The 18165-nt window shown below is 47.9% G+C and overlaps 12 non-coding genes across 12 annotated transcripts; all 12 read right to left on the bottom strand.

Moving 5' to 3' along the window:
- Window positions 1–1006: 1006 nt before the first annotated feature.
- On the bottom strand, window positions 1007–1197 carry LOC142693023 (U2 spliceosomal RNA). Its single transcript, XR_012861405.1, has one exon. It is a non-coding gene; the product is annotated as a U2 spliceosomal RNA (small nuclear RNA).
- Window positions 1198–2477: 1280 nt separating this feature from the next.
- LOC142693022 (U2 spliceosomal RNA) lies at window positions 2478–2668 on the bottom strand. The gene has a single exon (XR_012861404.1). It is a non-coding gene; the product is annotated as a U2 spliceosomal RNA (small nuclear RNA).
- Window positions 2669–3976: 1308 nt separating this feature from the next.
- LOC142693021 (U2 spliceosomal RNA) lies at window positions 3977–4167 on the bottom strand. The gene has a single exon (XR_012861403.1). It is a non-coding gene; the product is annotated as a U2 spliceosomal RNA (small nuclear RNA).
- Window positions 4168–5443: 1276 nt separating this feature from the next.
- On the bottom strand, window positions 5444–5634 carry LOC142693020 (U2 spliceosomal RNA). The gene has a single exon (XR_012861402.1). It is a non-coding gene; the product is annotated as a U2 spliceosomal RNA (small nuclear RNA).
- Window positions 5635–6922: 1288 nt separating this feature from the next.
- On the bottom strand, window positions 6923–7113 carry LOC142693019 (U2 spliceosomal RNA). Its single transcript, XR_012861401.1, has one exon. It is a non-coding gene; the product is annotated as a U2 spliceosomal RNA (small nuclear RNA).
- A 1296-nt stretch (window positions 7114–8409) lies between these two features.
- Window positions 8410–8600, bottom strand: LOC142693018 (U2 spliceosomal RNA). The gene has a single exon (XR_012861400.1). It is a non-coding gene; the product is annotated as a U2 spliceosomal RNA (small nuclear RNA).
- Window positions 8601–9880: 1280 nt separating this feature from the next.
- On the bottom strand, window positions 9881–10071 carry LOC142693017 (U2 spliceosomal RNA). The gene has a single exon (XR_012861399.1). It is a non-coding gene; the product is annotated as a U2 spliceosomal RNA (small nuclear RNA).
- A 1280-nt stretch (window positions 10072–11351) lies between these two features.
- Window positions 11352–11542, bottom strand: LOC142693016 (U2 spliceosomal RNA). The gene has a single exon (XR_012861398.1). It is a non-coding gene; the product is annotated as a U2 spliceosomal RNA (small nuclear RNA).
- Window positions 11543–12838: 1296 nt separating this feature from the next.
- LOC142693014 (U2 spliceosomal RNA) lies at window positions 12839–13029 on the bottom strand. Its single transcript, XR_012861397.1, has one exon. It is a non-coding gene; the product is annotated as a U2 spliceosomal RNA (small nuclear RNA).
- A 1276-nt stretch (window positions 13030–14305) lies between these two features.
- On the bottom strand, window positions 14306–14496 carry LOC142693013 (U2 spliceosomal RNA). The gene has a single exon (XR_012861396.1). It is a non-coding gene; the product is annotated as a U2 spliceosomal RNA (small nuclear RNA).
- Window positions 14497–15800: 1304 nt separating this feature from the next.
- LOC142693011 (U2 spliceosomal RNA) lies at window positions 15801–15991 on the bottom strand. The gene has a single exon (XR_012861394.1). It is a non-coding gene; the product is annotated as a U2 spliceosomal RNA (small nuclear RNA).
- A 1295-nt stretch (window positions 15992–17286) lies between these two features.
- LOC142693409 (U2 spliceosomal RNA) lies at window positions 17287–17477 on the bottom strand. The gene has a single exon (XR_012861755.1). It is a non-coding gene; the product is annotated as a U2 spliceosomal RNA (small nuclear RNA).
- Between the last annotated feature and the right edge of the window lie 688 nt (window positions 17478–18165).

Genomic DNA, 18165 nt, shown 5'->3' with positions numbered 1-18165 from the left:
GTGCATGCCCACAGCCACCCCTTGTTCCTTCACACCTTGTATCAGCTGTAATCCAGTCCAGTCCAGTGCTGCCTGCTGAGCAGCACTGACCAACACTGCCTGGGCCCAGGCTTTTATCTCTGAGGCCCCATTATGATGTCAGAAAGCTGGCTCTGGAATCCTGAGGGCTCCACTATGACACGTGCAAAGTTCCGTCTGAACTTTATATAAGACGGTGAGGCTCAGTCAGTCACTCAGTGTTGCCTGAGAGGGCAACACTGCAACAGCCGGCCGCCAGGCTGTCTTTTTTTTGCACAGCTAGTTGCCTCCAGGAGGCCACAAGAGGGAGACAAGGGACTGCAAAATGGAAAATAGGCATCCACCAACTTTACAGACAACTTCTCCTTGCTCCTACAACCTCCATCCTTGCACAGTTTGTTATTCTTCTAGGTAACATAGTAACAAATCCAAATTGCTGCTCTCTTTGTAGGCAAGCAAGGCTTTGTTGCAACTGCAATTCTTACTTCTTCTTGAAATGTAGGGACGACAGTACATTCCATCACATCCATCTAGTGTACACAGGTAGGTCCATTGTGGCGGGCAGGCGAGCGGGCGGGCTGCTTTATTGGCTGTTTGCTGTTCCCCTACTCCACTCCACTATTTGACTGTTGTGCTGCATCAATCAATCAATCAATCAATCAATCAATCAATCAATCAATCAATCAATCAGTGGCTGGCTCAGGTGCAGCTCTTTAACTTACCTAAAAGGGAGGGCGGAGAGAAGACAAGGAAGGTGAATGAGGTGTTCCAATGTGAAATGCCGGAAACACAGAAACACAGACGACACACAACAAGAGGTGGCAATCTATTCATTAATTGCATTTAATCAATGAGCTCATTATCACTCATGCATTGTCCAACAGGTGTTGAAATAATGGGATTAAAAGGGGAGATCCCTTCAGAAAGACAGAAACAATAGCAAAGACAAAAAACACTTTTGGAATCTGCTTTTAGTCAACACATAAGGAAAGGGTGCACCGGTCCTGGAAATACTGCAATACCAGGTCAATGCGTGGAGTGGACAGAGCAAGCTCTATTTCCATCTCCCTGTTCTAAAAATCCATTTAATATATGGTCCCCAGATAGGGGACGTATCAGATATTAAACTGATAAGAACAGATACTACACTTGATCTTAGCCAAAAGGCCGAGAAGCGATAACCCGAACGGGCCGCGCGTTGCCCGAGCCTGCCCGATACTGCTGTTCAGCCCTTGCAGCGATTCAGCCTACTTCTAGGCAATTCCATGGGGCCCTGCAGGCTCACACACTCACAGCTACACGGGAGGTGAATAAAGGCCGGAGAGGAAGCCAGACAGGATTTGCTTCTTTTGCTTGCACCACAATGCAGTGCTGAAAGAGGAGGAATCTACATAAAAACGCCTTCCTGGCAACGCCCAAATGCCCTGCTGCCATGCAGATAAACACTGGCAGCGGCAGCAAGTGCATGCCCACAGCCACCCCTTGTTCCTTCACACCTTGTATCAGCTGTAATCCAGTCCAGTCCAGTGCTGCCTGCTGAGCAGCACTGACCAACACTGCCTGGGCCCAGGCTTTTATCTCTGAGGCCCCATTATGATGTCAGAAAGCTGGCTCTGGAATCCTGAGGGCTCCACTATGACACGTGCAAAGTTCCGTCTGAACTTTATATAAGACGGTGAGGCTCAGTCAGTCACTCAGTGTTGCCTGAGAGGGCAACACTGCAACAGCCGGCCGCCAGGCTGTCTTTTTTTTGCACAGCTAGTTGCCTCCAGGAGGCCACAAGAGGGAGACAAGGGACTGCAAAATGGAAAATAGGCATCCACCAACTTTACAGACAACTTCTCCTTGCTCCTACAACCTCCATCCTTGCACAGTTTGTTATTCTTCTAGGTAACATAGTAACAAATCCAAATTGCTGCTCTCTTTGTAGGCAAGCAAGGCTTTGTTGCAACTGCAATTCTTACTTCTTCTTGAAATGTAGGGACGACAGTACATTCCATCACATCCATCTAGTGTACACAGGTAGGTCCATTGTGGCGGGCAGGCGAGCGGGCGGGCTGCTTTATTGGCTGTTTGCTGTTCCCCTACTCCACTCCACTATTTGACTGTTGTGCTGCATCAATCAATCAATCAATCAATCAATCAATCAATCAATCAATCAGTGGCTGGCTCAGGTGCAGCTCTTTAACTTACCTAAAAGGGAGGGCGGAGAGAAGACAAGGAAGGTGAATGAGGTGTTCCAATGTGAAATGCCGGAAACACAGAAACACAGACGACACACAACAAGAGGTGGCAATCTATTCATTAATTGCATTTAATCAATGAGCTCATTATCACTCATGCATTGTCCAACAGGTGTTGAAATAATGGGATTAAAAGGGGAGATCCCTTCAGAAAGACAGAAACAATAGCAAAGACAAAAAACACTTTTGGAATCTGCTTTTAGTCAACACATAAGGAAAGGGTGCACCGGTCCTGGAAATACTGCAATACCAGGTCAATGCGTGGAGTGGACAGAGCAAGCTCTATTTCCATCTCCCTGTTCTAAAAATCCATTTAATATATGGTCCCCAGATAGGGGACGTATCAGATATTAAACTGATAAGAACAGATACTACACTTGATCTTAGCCAAAAGGCCGAGAAGCGATAACCCGAACGGGCCGCGCGTTGCCCGAGCCTGCCCGATACTGCTGTTCAGCCCTTGCAGCGATTCAGCCTACTTCTAGGCAATTCCATGGGGCCCTGCAGGCTCACACACTCACAGCTACACGGGAGGTGAATAAAGGCCGGAGAGGAAGCCAGACAGGATTTGCTTCTTTTGCTTGCACCACAATGCAGTGCTGAAAGAGGAGGAATCTACATAAAAACGCCTTCCTGGCAACGCCCAAATGCCCTGCTGCCATGCAGATAAACACTGGCAGCGGCAGCAAGTGCATGCCCACAGCCACCCCTTGTTCCTTCACACCTTGTATCAGCTGTAATCCAGTCCAGTCCAGTGCTGCCTGCTGAGCAGCACTGACCAACACTGCCTGGGCCCAGGCTTTTATCTCTGAGGCCCCATTATGATGTCAGAAAGCTGGCTCTGGAATCCTGAGGGCTCCACTATGACACGTGCAAAGTTCCGTCTGAACTTTATATAAGACGGTGAGGCTCAGTCAGTCACTCAGTGTTGCCTGAGAGGGCAACACTGCAACAGCCGGCCGCCAGGCTGTCTTTTTTTTGCACAGCTAGTTGCCTCCAGGAGGCCACAAGAGGGAGACAAGGGACTGCAAAATGGAAAATAGGCATCCACCAACTTTACAGACAACTTCTCCTTGCTCCTACAACCTCCATCCTTGCACAGTTTGTTATTCTTCTAGGTAACATAGTAACAAATCCAAATTGCTGCTCTCTTTGTAGGCAAGCAAGGCTTTGTTGCAACTGCAATTCTTACTTCTTCTTGAAATGTAGGGACGACAGTACATTCCATCACATCCATCTAGTGTACACAGGTAGGTCCATTGTGGCGGGCAGGCGAGCGGGCGGGCTGCTTTATTGGCTGTTTGCTGTTCCCCTACTCCACTCCACTATTTGACTGTTGTGCTGCATCAATCAATCAATCAATCCATCAATCAATCAATCAATCAATCAATCAATCAATCAATCAATCAATCAATCAGTGGCTGGCTCAGGTGCAGCTCTTTAACTTACCTAAAAGGGAGGGCGGAGAGAAGACAAGGAAGGTGAATGAGGTGTTCCAATGTGAAATGCCGGAAACACAGAAACACAGACGACACACAACAAGAGGTGGCAATCTATTCATTAATTGCATTTAATCAATGAGCTCATTATCACTCATGCATTGTCCAACAGGTGTTGAAATAATGGGATTAAAAGGGGAGATCCCTTCAGAAAGACAGAAACAATAGCAAAGACAAAAAACACTTTTGGAATCTGCTTTTAGTCAACACATAAGGAAAGGGTGCACCGGTCCTGGAAATACTGCAATACCAGGTCAATGCGTGGAGTGGACAGAGCAAGCTCTATTTCCATCTCCCTGTTCTAAAAATCCATTTAATATATGGTCCCCAGATAGGGGACGTATCAGATATTAAACTGATAAGAACAGATACTACACTTGATCTTAGCCAAAAGGCCGAGAAGCGATAACCCGAACGGGCCGCGCGTTGCCCGAGCCTGCCCGATACTGCTGTTCAGCCCTTGCAGCGATTCAGCCTACTTCTAGGCAATTCCATGGGGCCCTGCAGGCTCACACACTCACAGCTACACGGGAGGTGAATAAAGGCCGGAGAGGAAGCCAGACAGGATTTGCTTCTTTTGCTTGCACCACAATGCAGTGCTGAAAGAGGAGGAATCTACATAAAAACGCCTTCCTGGCAACGCCCAAATGCCCTGCTGCCATGCAGATAAACACTGGCAGCGGCAGCAAGTGCATGCCCACAGCCACCCCTTGTTCCTTCACACCTTGTATCAGCTGTAATCCAGTCCAGTCCAGTGCTGCCTGCTGAGCAGCACTGACCAACACTGCCTGGGCCCAGGCTTTTATCTCTGAGGCCCCATTATGATGTCAGAAAGCTGGCTCTGGAATCCTGAGGGCTCCACTATGACACGTGCAAAGTTCCGTCTGAACTTTATATAAGACGGTGAGGCTCAGTCAGTCACTCAGTGTTGCCTGAGAGGGCAACACTGCAACAGCCGGCCGCCAGGCTGTCTTTTTTTTGCACAGCTAGTTGCCTCCAGGAGGCCACAAGAGGGAGACAAGGGACTGCAAAATGGAAAATAGGCATCCACCAACTTTACAGACAACTTCTCCTTGCTCCTACAACCTCCATCCTTGCACAGTTTGTTATTCTTCTAGGTAACATAGTAACAAATCCAAATTGCTGCTCTCTTTGTAGGCAAGCAAGGCTTTGTTGCAACTGCAATTCTTACTTCTTCTTGAAATGTAGGGACGACAGTACATTCCATCACATCCATCTAGTGTACACAGGTAGGTCCATTGTGGCGGGCAGGCGAGCGGGCGGGCTGCTTTATTGGCTGTTTGCTGTTCCCCTACTCCACTCCACTATTTGACTGTTGTGCTGCATCAATCAATCAATCAATCAATCAATCAATCAATCAATCAGTGGCTGGCTCAGGTGCAGCTCTTTAACTTACCTAAAAGGGAGGGCGGAGAGAAGACAAGGAAGGTGAATGAGGTGTTCCAATGTGAAATGCCGGAAACACAGAAACACAGACGACACACAACAAGAGGTGGCAATCTATTCATTAATTGCATTTAATCAATGAGCTCATTATCACTCATGCATTGTCCAACAGGTGTTGAAATAATGGGATTAAAAGGGGAGATCCCTTCAGAAAGACAGAAACAATAGCAAAGACAAAAAACACTTTTGGAATCTGCTTTTAGTCAACACATAAGGAAAGGGTGCACCGGTCCTGGAAATACTGCAATACCAGGTCAATGCGTGGAGTGGACAGAGCAAGCTCTATTTCCATCTCCCTGTTCTAAAAATCCATTTAATATATGGTCCCCAGATAGGGGACGTATCAGATATTAAACTGATAAGAACAGATACTACACTTGATCTTAGCCAAAAGGCCGAGAAGCGATAACCCGAACGGGCCGCGCGTTGCCCGAGCCTGCCCGATACTGCTGTTCAGCCCTTGCAGCGATTCAGCCTACTTCTAGGCAATTCCATGGGGCCCTGCAGGCTCACACACTCACAGCTACACGGGAGGTGAATAAAGGCCGGAGAGGAAGCCAGACAGGATTTGCTTCTTTTGCTTGCACCACAATGCAGTGCTGAAAGAGGAGGAATCTACATAAAAACGCCTTCCTGGCAACGCCCAAATGCCCTGCTGCCATGCAGATAAACACTGGCAGCGGCAGCAAGTGCATGCCCACAGCCACCCCTTGTTCCTTCACACCTTGTATCAGCTGTAATCCAGTCCAGTCCAGTGCTGCCTGCTGAGCAGCACTGACCAACACTGCCTGGGCCCAGGCTTTTATCTCTGAGGCCCCATTATGATGTCAGAAAGCTGGCTCTGGAATCCTGAGGGCTCCACTATGACACGTGCAAAGTTCCGTCTGAACTTTATATAAGACGGTGAGGCTCAGTCAGTCACTCAGTGTTGCCTGAGAGGGCAACACTGCAACAGCCGGCCGCCAGGCTGTCTTTTTTTTGCACAGCTAGTTGCCTCCAGGAGGCCACAAGAGGGAGACAAGGGACTGCAAAATGGAAAATAGGCATCCACCAACTTTACAGACAACTTCTCCTTGCTCCTACAACCTCCATCCTTGCACAGTTTGTTATTCTTCTAGGTAACATAGTAACAAATCCAAATTGCTGCTCTCTTTGTAGGCAAGCAAGGCTTTGTTGCAACTGCAATTCTTACTTCTTCTTGAAATGTAGGGACGACAGTACATTCCATCACATCCATCTAGTGTACACAGGTAGGTCCATTGTGGCGGGCAGGCGAGCGGGCGGGCTGCTTTATTGGCTGTTTGCTGTTCCCCTACTCCACTCCACTATTTGACTGTTGTGCTGCATCAATCAATCAATCAATCAATCAATCAATCAATCAATCAATCAATCAATCAGTGGCTGGCTCAGGTGCAGCTCTTTAACTTACCTAAAAGGGAGGGCGGAGAGAAGACAAGGAAGGTGAATGAGGTGTTCCAATGTGAAATGCCGGAAACACAGAAACACAGACGACACACAACAAGAGGTGGCAATCTATTCATTAATTGCATTTAATCAATGAGCTCATTATCACTCATGCATTGTCCAACAGGTGTTGAAATAATGGGATTAAAAGGGGAGATCCCTTCAGAAAGACAGAAACAATAGCAAAGACAAAAAACACTTTTGGAATCTGCTTTTAGTCAACACATAAGGAAAGGGTGCACCGGTCCTGGAAATACTGCAATACCAGGTCAATGCGTGGAGTGGACAGAGCAAGCTCTATTTCCATCTCCCTGTTCTAAAAATCCATTTAATATATGGTCCCCAGATAGGGGACGTATCAGATATTAAACTGATAAGAACAGATACTACACTTGATCTTAGCCAAAAGGCCGAGAAGCGATAACCCGAACGGGCCGCGCGTTGCCCGAGCCTGCCCGATACTGCTGTTCAGCCCTTGCAGCGATTCAGCCTACTTCTAGGCAATTCCATGGGGCCCTGCAGGCTCACACACTCACAGCTACACGGGAGGTGAATAAAGGCCGGAGAGGAAGCCAGACAGGATTTGCTTCTTTTGCTTGCACCACAATGCAGTGCTGAAAGAGGAGGAATCTACATAAAAACGCCTTCCTGGCAACGCCCAAATGCCCTGCTGCCATGCAGATAAACACTGGCAGCGGCAGCAAGTGCATGCCCACAGCCACCCCTTGTTCCTTCACAACTTGTATCAGCTGTAATCCAGTCCAGTCCAGTGCTGCCTGCTGAGCAGCACTGACCAACACTGCCTGGGCCCAGGCTTTTATCTCTGAGGCCCCATTATGATGTCAGAAAGCTGGCTCTGGAATCCTGAGGGCTCCACTATGACACGTGCAAAGTTCCGTCTGAACTTTATATAAGACGGTGAGGCTCAGTCAGTCACTCAGTGTTGCCTGAGAGGGCAACACTGCAACAGCCGGCCGCCAGGCTGTCTTTTTTTTGCACAGCTAGTTGCCTCCAGGAGGCCACAAGAGGGAGACAAGGGACTGCAAAATGGAAAATAGGCATCCACCAACTTTACCGACAACTTCTCCTTGCTCCTACAACCTCCATCCTTGCACAGTTTGTTATTCTTCTAGGTAACATAGTAACAAATCCAAATTGCTGCTCTCTTTGTAGGCAAGCAAGGCTTTGTTGCAACTGCAATTCTTACTTCTTCTTGAAATGTAGGGACGACAGTACATTCCATCACATCCATCTAGTGTACACAGGTAGGTCCATTGTGGCGGGCAGGCGAGCGGGCGGGCTGCTTTATTGGCTGTTTGCTGTTCCCCTACTCCACTCCACTATTTGACTGTTGTGCTGCATCAATCAATCAATCAATCAATCAATCAATCAATCAATCAATCAATCAATCAATCAATCAGTGGCTGGCTCAGGTGCAGCTCTTTAACTTACCTAAAAGGGAGGGCGGAGAGAAGACAAGGAAGGTGAATGAGGTGTTCCAATGTGAAATGCCGGAAACACAGAAACACAGACGACACACAACAAGAGGTGGCAATCTATTCATTAATTGCATTTAATCAATGAGCTCATTATCACTCATGCATTGTCCAACAGGTGTTGAAATAATGGGATTAAAAGGGGAGATCCCTTCAGAAAGACAGAAACAATAGCAAAGACAAAAAACACTTTTGGAATCTGCTTTTAGTCAACACATAAGGAAAGGGTGCACCGGTCCTGGAAATACTGCAATACCAGGTCAATGCGTGGAGTGGACAGAGCAAGCTCTATTTCCATCTCCCTGTTCTAAAAATCCATTTAATATATGGTCCCCAGATAGGGGACGTATCAGATATTAAACTGATAAGAACAGATACTACACTTGATCTTAGCCAAAAGGCCGAGAAGCGATAACCCGAACGGGCCGCGCGTTGCCCGAGCCTGCCCGATACTGCTGTTCAGCCCTTGCAGCGATTCAGCCTACTTCTAGGCAATTCCATGGGGCCCTGCAGGCTCACACACTCACAGCTACACGGGAGGTGAATAAAGGCCGGAGAGGAAGCCAGACAGGATTTGCTTCTTTTGCTTGCACCACAATGCAGTGCTGAAAGAGGAGGAATCTACATAAAAACGCCTTCCTGGCAACGCCCAAATGCCCTGCTGCCATGCAGATAAACACTGGCAGCGGCAGCAAGTGCATGCCCACAGCCACCCCTTGTTCCTTCACACCTTGTATCAGCTGTAATCCAGTCCAGTCCAGTGCTGCCTGCTGAGCAGCACTGACCAACACTGCCTGGGCCCAGGCTTTTATCTCTGAGGCCCCATTATGATGTCAGAAAGCTGGCTCTGGAATCCTGAGGGCTCCACTATGACACGTGCAAAGTTCCGTCTGAACTTTATATAAGACGGTGAGGCTCAGTCAGTCACTCAGTGTTGCCTGAGAGGGCAACACTGCAACAGCCGGCCGCCAGGCTGTCTTTTTTTTGCACAGCTAGTTGCCTCCAGGAGGCCACAAGAGGGAGACAAGGGACTGCAAAATGGAAAATAGGCATCCACCAACTTTACAGACAACTTCTCCTTGCTCCTACAACCTCCATCCTTGCACAGTTTGTTATTCTTCTAGGTAACATAGTAACAAATCCAAATTGCTGCTCTCTTTGTAGGCAAGCAAGGCTTTGTTGCAACTGCAATTCTTACTTCTTCTTGAAATGTAGGGACGACAGTACATTCCATCACATCCATCTAGTGTACACAGGTAGGTCCATTGTGGCGGGCAGGCGAGCGGGCGGGCTGCTTTATTGGCTGTTTGCTGTTCCCCTACTCCACTCCACTATTTGACTGTTGTGCTGCATCAATCAATCAATCAATCAATCAATCAATCAATCAATCAATCAGTGGCTGGCTCAGGTGCAGCTTTTTAACTTACCTAAAAGGGAGGGCGGAGAGAAGACAAGGAAGGTGAATGAGGTGTTCCAATGTGAAATGCCGGAAACACAGAAACACAGACGACACACAACAAGAGGTGGCAATCTATTCATTAATTGCATTTAATCAATGAGCTCATTATCACTCATGCATTGTCCAACAGGTGTTGAAATAATGGGATTAAAAGGGGAGATCCCTTCAGAAAGACAGAAACAATAGCAAAGACAAAAAACACTTTTGGAATCTGCTTTTAGTCAACACATAAGGAAAGGGTGCACCGGTCCTGGAAATACTGCAATACCAGGTCAATGCGTGGAGTGGACAGAGCAAGCTCTATTTCCATCTCCCTGTTCTAAAAATCCATTTAATATATGGTCCCCAGATAGGGGACGTATCAGATATTAAACTGATAAGAACAGATACTACACTTGATCTTAGCCAAAAGGCCGAGAAGCGATAACCCGAACGGGCCGCGCGTTGCCCGAGCCTGCCCGATACTGCTGTTCAGCCCTTGCAGCGATTCAGCCTACTTCTAGGCAATTCCATGGGGCCCTGCAGGCTCACACACTCACAGCTACACGGGAGGTGAATAAAGGCCGGAGAGGAAGCCAGACAGGATTTGCTTCTTTTGCTTACACCACAATGCAGTGCTGAAAGAGGAGGAATCTACATAAAAACGCCTTCCTGGCAACGCCCAAATGCCCTGCTGCCATGCAGATAAACACTGGCAGCGGCAGCAAGTGCATGCCCACAGCCACCCCTTGTTCCTTCACACCTTGTATCAGCTGTAATCCAGTCCAGTCCAGTGCTGCCTGCTGAGCAGCACTGACCAACACTGCCTGGGCCCAGGCTTTTATCTCTGAGGCCCCATTATGATGTCAGAAAGCTGGCTCTGGAATCCTGAGGGCTCCACTATGACACGTGCAAAGTTCCGTCTGAACTTTATATAAGACGGTGAGGCTCAGTCAGTCACTCAGTGTTGCCTGAGAGGGCAACACTGCAACAGCCGGCCGCCAGGCTGTCTTTTTTTTGCACAGCTAGTTGCCTCCAGGAGGCCACAAGAGGGAGACAAGGGACTGCAAAATGGAAAATAGGCATCCACCAACTTTACAGACAACTTCTCCTTGCTCCTACAACCTCCATCCTTGCACAGTTTGTTATTCTTCTAGGTAACATAGTAACAAATCCAAATTGCTGCTCTCTTTGTAGGCAAGCAAGGCTTTGTTGCAACTGCAATTCTTACTTCTTCTTGAAATGTAGGGACGACAGTACATTCCATCACATCCATCTAGTGTACACAGGTAGGTCCATTGTGGCGGGCAGGCGAGCGGGCGGGCTGCTTTATTGGCTGTTTGCTGTTCCCCTACTCCACTCCACTATTTGACTGTTGTGCTGCATCAATCAATCAATCAATCAATCAATCAATCAATCAATCAATCAGTGGCTGGCTCAGGTGCAGCTCTTTAACTTACCTAAAAGGGAGGGCGGAGAGAAGACAAGGAAGGTGAATGAGGTGTTCCAATGTGAAATGCCGGAAACACAGAAACACAGACGACACACAACAAGAGGTGGCAATCTATTCATTAATTGCATTTAATCAATGAGCTCATTATCACTCATGCATTGTCCAACAGGTGTTGAAATAATGGGATTAAAAGGGGAGATCCCTTCAGAAAGACAGAAACAATAGCAAAGACAAAAAACACTTTTGGAATCTGCTTTTAGTCAACACATAAGGAAAGGGTGCACCGGTCCTGGAAATACTGCAATACCAGGTCAATGCGTGGAGTGGACAGAGCAAGCTCTATTTCCATCTCCCTGTTCTAAAAATCCATTTAATATATGGTCCCCAGATAGGGGACGTATCAGATATTAAACTGATAAGAACAGATACTACACTTGATCTTAGCCAAAAGGCCGAGAAGCGATAACCCGAACGGGCCGCGCGTTGCCCGAGCCTGCCCGATACTGCTGTTCAGCCCTTGCAGCGATTCAGCCTACTTCTAGGCAATTCCATGGGGCCCTGCAGGCTCACACACTCACAGCTACACGGGAGGTGAATAAAGGCCGGAGAGGAAGCCAGACAGGATTTGCTTCTTTTGCTTGCACCACAATGCAATGCTGAAAGAGGAGGAATCTACATAAAAACGCCTTCCTGGCAACGCCCAAATGCCCTGCTGCCATGCAGATAAACACTGGCAGCGGCAGCAAGTGCATGCCCACAGCCACCCCTTGTTCCTTCACACCTTGTATCAGCTGTAATCCAGTCCAGTCCAGTGCTGCCTGCTGAGCAGCACTGACCAACACTGCCTGGGCCCAGGCTTTTATCTCTGAGGCCCCATTATGATGTCAGAAAGCTGGCTCTGGAATCCTGAGGGCTCCACTATGACACGTGCAAAGTTCCGTCTGAACTTTATATAAGACGGTGAGGCTCAGTCAGTCACTCAGTGTTGCCTGAGAGGGCAACACTGCAACAGCCGGCCGCCAGGCTGTCTTTTTTTTGCACAGCTAGTTGCCTCCAGGAGGCCACAAGAGGGAGACAAGGGACTGCAAAATGGAAAATAGGCATCCACCAACTTTACAGACAACTTCTCCTTGCTCCTACAACCTCCATCCTTGCACAGTTTGTTATTCTTCTAGGTAACATAGTAACAAATCCAAATTGCTGCTCTCTTTGTAGGCAAGCAAGGCTTTGTTGCAACTGCAATTCTTACTTCTTCTTGAAATGTAGGGACGACAGTACATTCCATCACATCCATCTAGTGTACACAGGTAGGTCCATTGTGGCGGGCAGGCGAGCGGGCGGGCTGCTTTATTGGCTGTTTGCTGTTCCCCTACTCCACTCCACTATTTGACTGTTGTGCTGCATCAATCAATCAATCAATCAATCAATCAATCAATCAATCAATCAATCAATCAATCAATCAGTGGCTGGCTCAGGTGCAGCTCTTTAACTTACCTAAAAGGGAGGGCGGAGAGAAGACAAGGAAGGTGAATGAGGTGTTCCAATGTGAAATGCCGGAAACACAGAAACACAGACGACACACAACAAGAGGTGGCAATCTATTCATTAATTGCATTTAATCAATGAGCTCATTATCACTCATGCATTGTCCAACAGGTGTTGAAATAATGGGATTAAAAGGGGAGATCCCTTCAGAAAGACAGAAACAATAGCAAAGACAAAAAACACTTTTGGAATCTGCTTTTAGTCAACACATAAGGAAAGGGTGCACCGGTCCTGGAAATACTGCAATACCAGGTCAATGCGTGGAGTGGACAGAGCAAGCTCTATTTCCATCTCCCTGTTCTAAAAATCCATTTAATATATGGTCCCCAGATAGGGGACGTATCAGATATTAAACTGATAAGAACAGATACTACACTTGATCTTAGCCAAAAGGCCGAGAAGCGATAACCCGAACGGGCCGCGCGTTGCCCGAGCCTGCCCGATACTGCTGTTCAGCCCTTGCAGCGATTCAGCCTACTTCTAGGCAATTCCATGGGGCCCTGCAGGCTCACACACTCACAGCTACACGGGAGGTGAATAAAGGCCGGAGAGGAAGCCAGACAGGATTTGCTTCTTTTGCTTGCACCACAATGCAGTGCTGAAAGAGGAGGAATCTACATAAAAACGCCTTCCTGGCAACGCCCAAATGCCCTGCTGCCATGCAGATAAACACTGGCAGCGGCAGCAAGTGCATGCCCACAGCCACCCCTTGTTCCTTCACACCTTGTATCAGCTGTAATCCAGTCCAGTCCAGTGCTGCCTGCTGAGCAGCACTGACCAACACTGCCTGGGCCCAGGCTTTTATCTCTGAGGCCCCATTATGATGTCAGAAAGCTGGCTCTGGAATCCTGAGGGCTCCACTATGACACGTGCAAAGTTCCGTCTGAACTTTATATAAGACGGTGAGGCTCAGTCAGTCACTCAGTGTTGCCTGAGAGGGCAACACTGCAACAGCCGGCCGCCAGGCTGTCTTTTTTTTGCACAGCTAGTTGCCTCCAGGAGGCCACAAGAGGGAGACAAGGGACTGCAAAATGGAAAATAGGCATCCACCAACTTTACAGACAACTTCTCCTTGCTCCTACAACCTCCATCCTTGCACAGTTTGTTATTCTTCTAGGTAACATAGTAACAAATCCAAATTGCTGCTCTCTTTGTAGGCAAGCAAGGCTTTGTTGCAACTGCAATTCTTACTTCTTCTTGAAATGTAGGGACGACAGTACATTCCATCACATCCATCTAGTGTACACAGGTAGGTCCATTGTGGCGGGCAGGCGAGCGGGCGGGCTGCTTTATTGGCTGTTTGCTGTTCCCCTACTCCACTCCACTATTTGACTGTTGTGCTGCATCAATCAATCAATCAATCAATCAATCAATCAATCAATCAGTGGCTGGCTCAGGTGCAGCTCTTTAACTTACCTAAAAGGGAGGGCGGAGAGAAGACAAGGAAGGTGAATGAGGTGTTCCAATGTGAAATGCCGGAAACACAGAAACACAGACGACACACAACAAGAGGTGGCAATCTATTCATTAATTGCATTTAATCAATGAGCTCATTATCACTCATGCATTGTCCAACAGGTGTTGAAATAATGGGATTAAAAGGGGAGATCCCTTCAGAAAGACAGAAACAATAGCAAAGACAAAAAACACTTTTGGAATCTGCTTTTAGTCAACACATAAGGAAAGGGTGCACCGGTCCTGGAAATACTGCAATACCAGGTCAATGCGTGGAGTGGACAGAGCAAGCTCTATTTCCATCTCCCTGTTCTAAAAATCCATTTAATATATGGTCCCCAGATAGGGGACGTATCAGATATTAAACTGATAAGAACAGATACTACACTTGATCTTAGCCAAAAGGCCGAGAAGCGATAACCCGAACGGGCCGCGCGTTGCCCGAGCCTGCCCGATACTGCTGTTCAGCCCTTGCAGCGATTCAGCCTACTTCTAGGCAATTCCATGGGGCCCTGCAGGCTCACACACTCACAGCTACACGGGAGGTGAATAAAGGCCGGAGAGGAAGCCAGACAGGATTTGCTTCTTTTGCTTGCACCACAATGCAATGCTGAAAGAGGAGGAATCTACATAAAAACGCCTTCCTGGCAACGCCCAAATGCCCTGCTGCCATGCAGATAAACACTGGCAGCTGCAGCAAGTGCATGCCCACAGCCACCCCTTGTTCCTTCACACCTTGTATCAGCTGTAATCCAGTCCAGTCCAGTGCTGCCTGCTGAGCAGCACTGACCAACACTGCCTGGGCCCAGGCTTTTATCTCTGAGGCCCCATTATGATGTCAGAAAGCTGGCTCTGGAATCCTGAGGGCTCCACTATGACACGTGCAAAGTTCCGTCTGAACTTTATATAAGACGGTGAGGCTCAGTCAGTCACTCAGTGTTGCCTGAGAGGGCAACACTGCAACAGCCGGCCGCCAGGCTGTCTTTTTTTTGCACAGCTAGCTGCCTCCAGGAGGCCACAAGAGGGAGACAAGGGACTGCAAAATGGAAAATAGGCATCCACCAACTTTACAGACAACTTCTCCTTGCTCCTACAACCTCCATCCTTGCACAGTTTGTTATTCTTCTAGGTAACATAGTAACAAATCCAAATTGCTGCTCTCTTTGTAGGCAAGCAAGGCTTTGTTGCAACTGCAATTCTTACTTCTTCTTGAAATGTAGGGACGACAGTACATTCCATCACATCCATCTAGTGTACACAGGTAGGTCCATTGTGGCGGGCAGGCGAGCGGGCGGGCTGCTTTATTGGCTGTTTGCTGTTCCCCTACTCCACTCCACTATTTGACTGTTGTGCTGCATCAATCAATCAATCAATCAATCAATCAATCAATCAATCAATCAATCAATCAATCAATCAATCAATCAGTGGCTGGCTCAGGTGCAGCTCTTTAACTTACCTAAAAGGGAGGGCGGAGAGAAGACAAGGAAGGTGAATGAGGTGTTCCAATGTGAAATGCCGGAAACACAGAAACACAGACGACACACAACAAGAGGTGGCAATCTATTCATTAATTGCATTTAATCAATGAGCTCATTATCACTCATGCATTGTCCAACAGGTGTTGAAATAATGGGATTAAAAGGGGAGATCCCTTCAGAAAGACAGAAACAATAGCAAAGACAAAAAACACTTTTGGAATCTGCTTTTAGTCAACACATAAGGAAAGGGTGCACCGGTCCTGGAAATACTGCAATACCAGGTCAATGCGTGGAGTGGACAGAGCAAGCTCTATTTCCATCTCCCTGTTCTAAAAATCCATTTAATATATGGTCCCCAGATAGGGGACGTATCAGATATTAAACTGATAAGAACAGATACTACACTTGATCTTAGCCAAAAGGCCGAGAAGCGATAACCCGAACGGGCCGCGCGTTGCCCGAGCCTGCCCGATACTGCTGTTCAGCCCTTGCAGCGATTCAGCCTACTTCTAGGCAATTCCATGGGGCCCTGCAGGCTCACACACTCACAGCTACACGGGAGGTGAATAAAGGCCGGAGAGGAAGCCAGACAGGATTTGCTTCTTTTGCTTGCACCACAATGCAGTGCTGAAAGAGGAGGAATCTACATAAAAACGCCTTCCTGGCAACGCCCAAATGCTCTGCTGCCATGCAGATAAACACTGGCAGCGGCAGCAAGTGCATGCCACAGCCACCCCTTGTTCCTTCACACCTTGTATCAGCTGTAATCCAGTCCAGTCCAGTGCTGCCTGCTGAGCAGCACTGACCAACACTGCCTGGGCCCAGGCTTTTATCTCTGAGGCCCCATTATGATGTCAGAAAGCTGGCTCTGGAATCCTGAGGGCTCCACTATGACACGTGCAAAGTTCCGTCTGAACTTTATATAAGACGGTGAGGCTCAGTCAGTCACTCAGTGTTGCCTGAGAGGGCAACACTGCAACAGCCGGCCGCCAGGCTGTCTTTTTTTTGCACAGCTAGTTGCCTCCAGGAGGCCACAAGAGGGAGACAAGGGACTGCAAAATGGAAAATAGGCATCCACCAACTTTACAGACAACTTCTCCTTGCTCCTACAACCTCCATCCTTGCACAGTTTGTTATTCTTCTAGGTAACATAGTAACAAATCCAAATTGCTGCTCTCTTTGTAGGCAAGCAAGGCTTTGTTGCAACTGCAATTCTTACTTCTTCTTGAAATGTAGGGACGACAGTACATTCCATCACATCCATCTAGTGTACACAGGTAGGTCCATTGTGGCGGGCAGGCGAGCGGGCGGGCTGCTTTATTGGCTGTTTGCTGTTCCCCTACTCCACTCCACTATTTGACTGTTGTGCTGCATCAATCAATCAATCAATCAATCAATCAATCAATCAATCAATCAATCAATCAATCAATCAGTGGCTGGCTCAGGTGCAGCTCTTTAACTTACCTAAAAGGGAGGGCGGAGAGAAGACAAGGAAGGTGAATGAGGTGTTCCAATGTGAAATGCCGGAAACACAGAAACACAGACGACACACAACAAGAGGTGGCAATCTATTCATTAATTGCATTTAATCAATGAGCTCATTATCACTCATGCATTGTCCAACAGGTGTTGAAATAATGGGATTAAAAGGGGAGATCCCTTCAGAAAGACAGAAACAATAGCAAAGACAAAAAACACTTTTGGAATCTGCTTTTAGTCAACACATAAGGAAAGGGTGCACCGGTCCTGGAAATACTGCAATACCAGGTCAATGCGTGGACTGGACAGAGCAAGCTCTATTTCCATCTCCCTGTTCTAAAAATCCATTTAATATATGGTCCCCAGATAGGGGACGTATCAGATATTAAACTGATAAGAACAGATACTACACTTGATCTTAGCCAAAAGGCCGAGAAGCGATAACCCGAACGGGCCGCGCGTTGCCCGAGCCTGCCCGATACTGCTGTTCAGCCCTTGCAGCGATTCAGCCTACTTCTAGGCAATTCCATGGGGCCCTGCAGGCTCACACACTCACAGCTACACGGGAGGTGAATAAAGGCCGGAGAGGAAGCCAGACAGGATTTGCTTCTTTTGCTTGCACCACAATGCAGTGCTGAAAGAGGAGGAATCTACATAAAAACGCCTTCCTGGCAACGCCCAAATGCCCTGCTGCCATGCAGATAAACACTGGCAGCGGCAGCAAGTGCATGCCCACAGCCACCCCTTGTTCCTTCACACCTTGTATCAGCTGTAATCCAGTCCAGTCCAGTGCTGCCTGCTGAGCAGCACTGACCAACACTGCCTGGGCCCAGGCTTTTATCTCTGAGGCCCCATTATGATGTCAGAAAGCTGGCTCTGGAATCCTGAGGGCTCCACTATGACACGTGCAAAGTTCCGTCTGAACTTTATATAAGACGGTGAGGCTCAGTCAGTCACTCAGTGTTGCCTGAGAGGGCAACACTGCAACAGCCGGCCGCCAGGCTGTCTTTTTTTTGCACAGCTAGTTGCCTCCAGGAGGCCACAAGAGGGAGACAAGGGACTGCAAAATGGAAAATAGGCATCCACCAACTTTACAGACAACTTCTCCTTGCTCCTACAACCTCCATCCT

Source organism: Rhinoderma darwinii (genome assembly GCF_050947455.1).
Source record: "Rhinoderma darwinii isolate aRhiDar2 chromosome 5 unlocalized genomic scaffold, aRhiDar2.hap1 SUPER_5_unloc_42, whole genome shotgun sequence".
NCBI lineage: Eukaryota > Metazoa > Chordata > Amphibia > Anura > Rhinodermatidae > Rhinoderma > Rhinoderma darwinii.
Note: the sequence above shows the minus strand (reverse complement) of the source record. Positions and strands in the feature narration are given on the sequence as shown.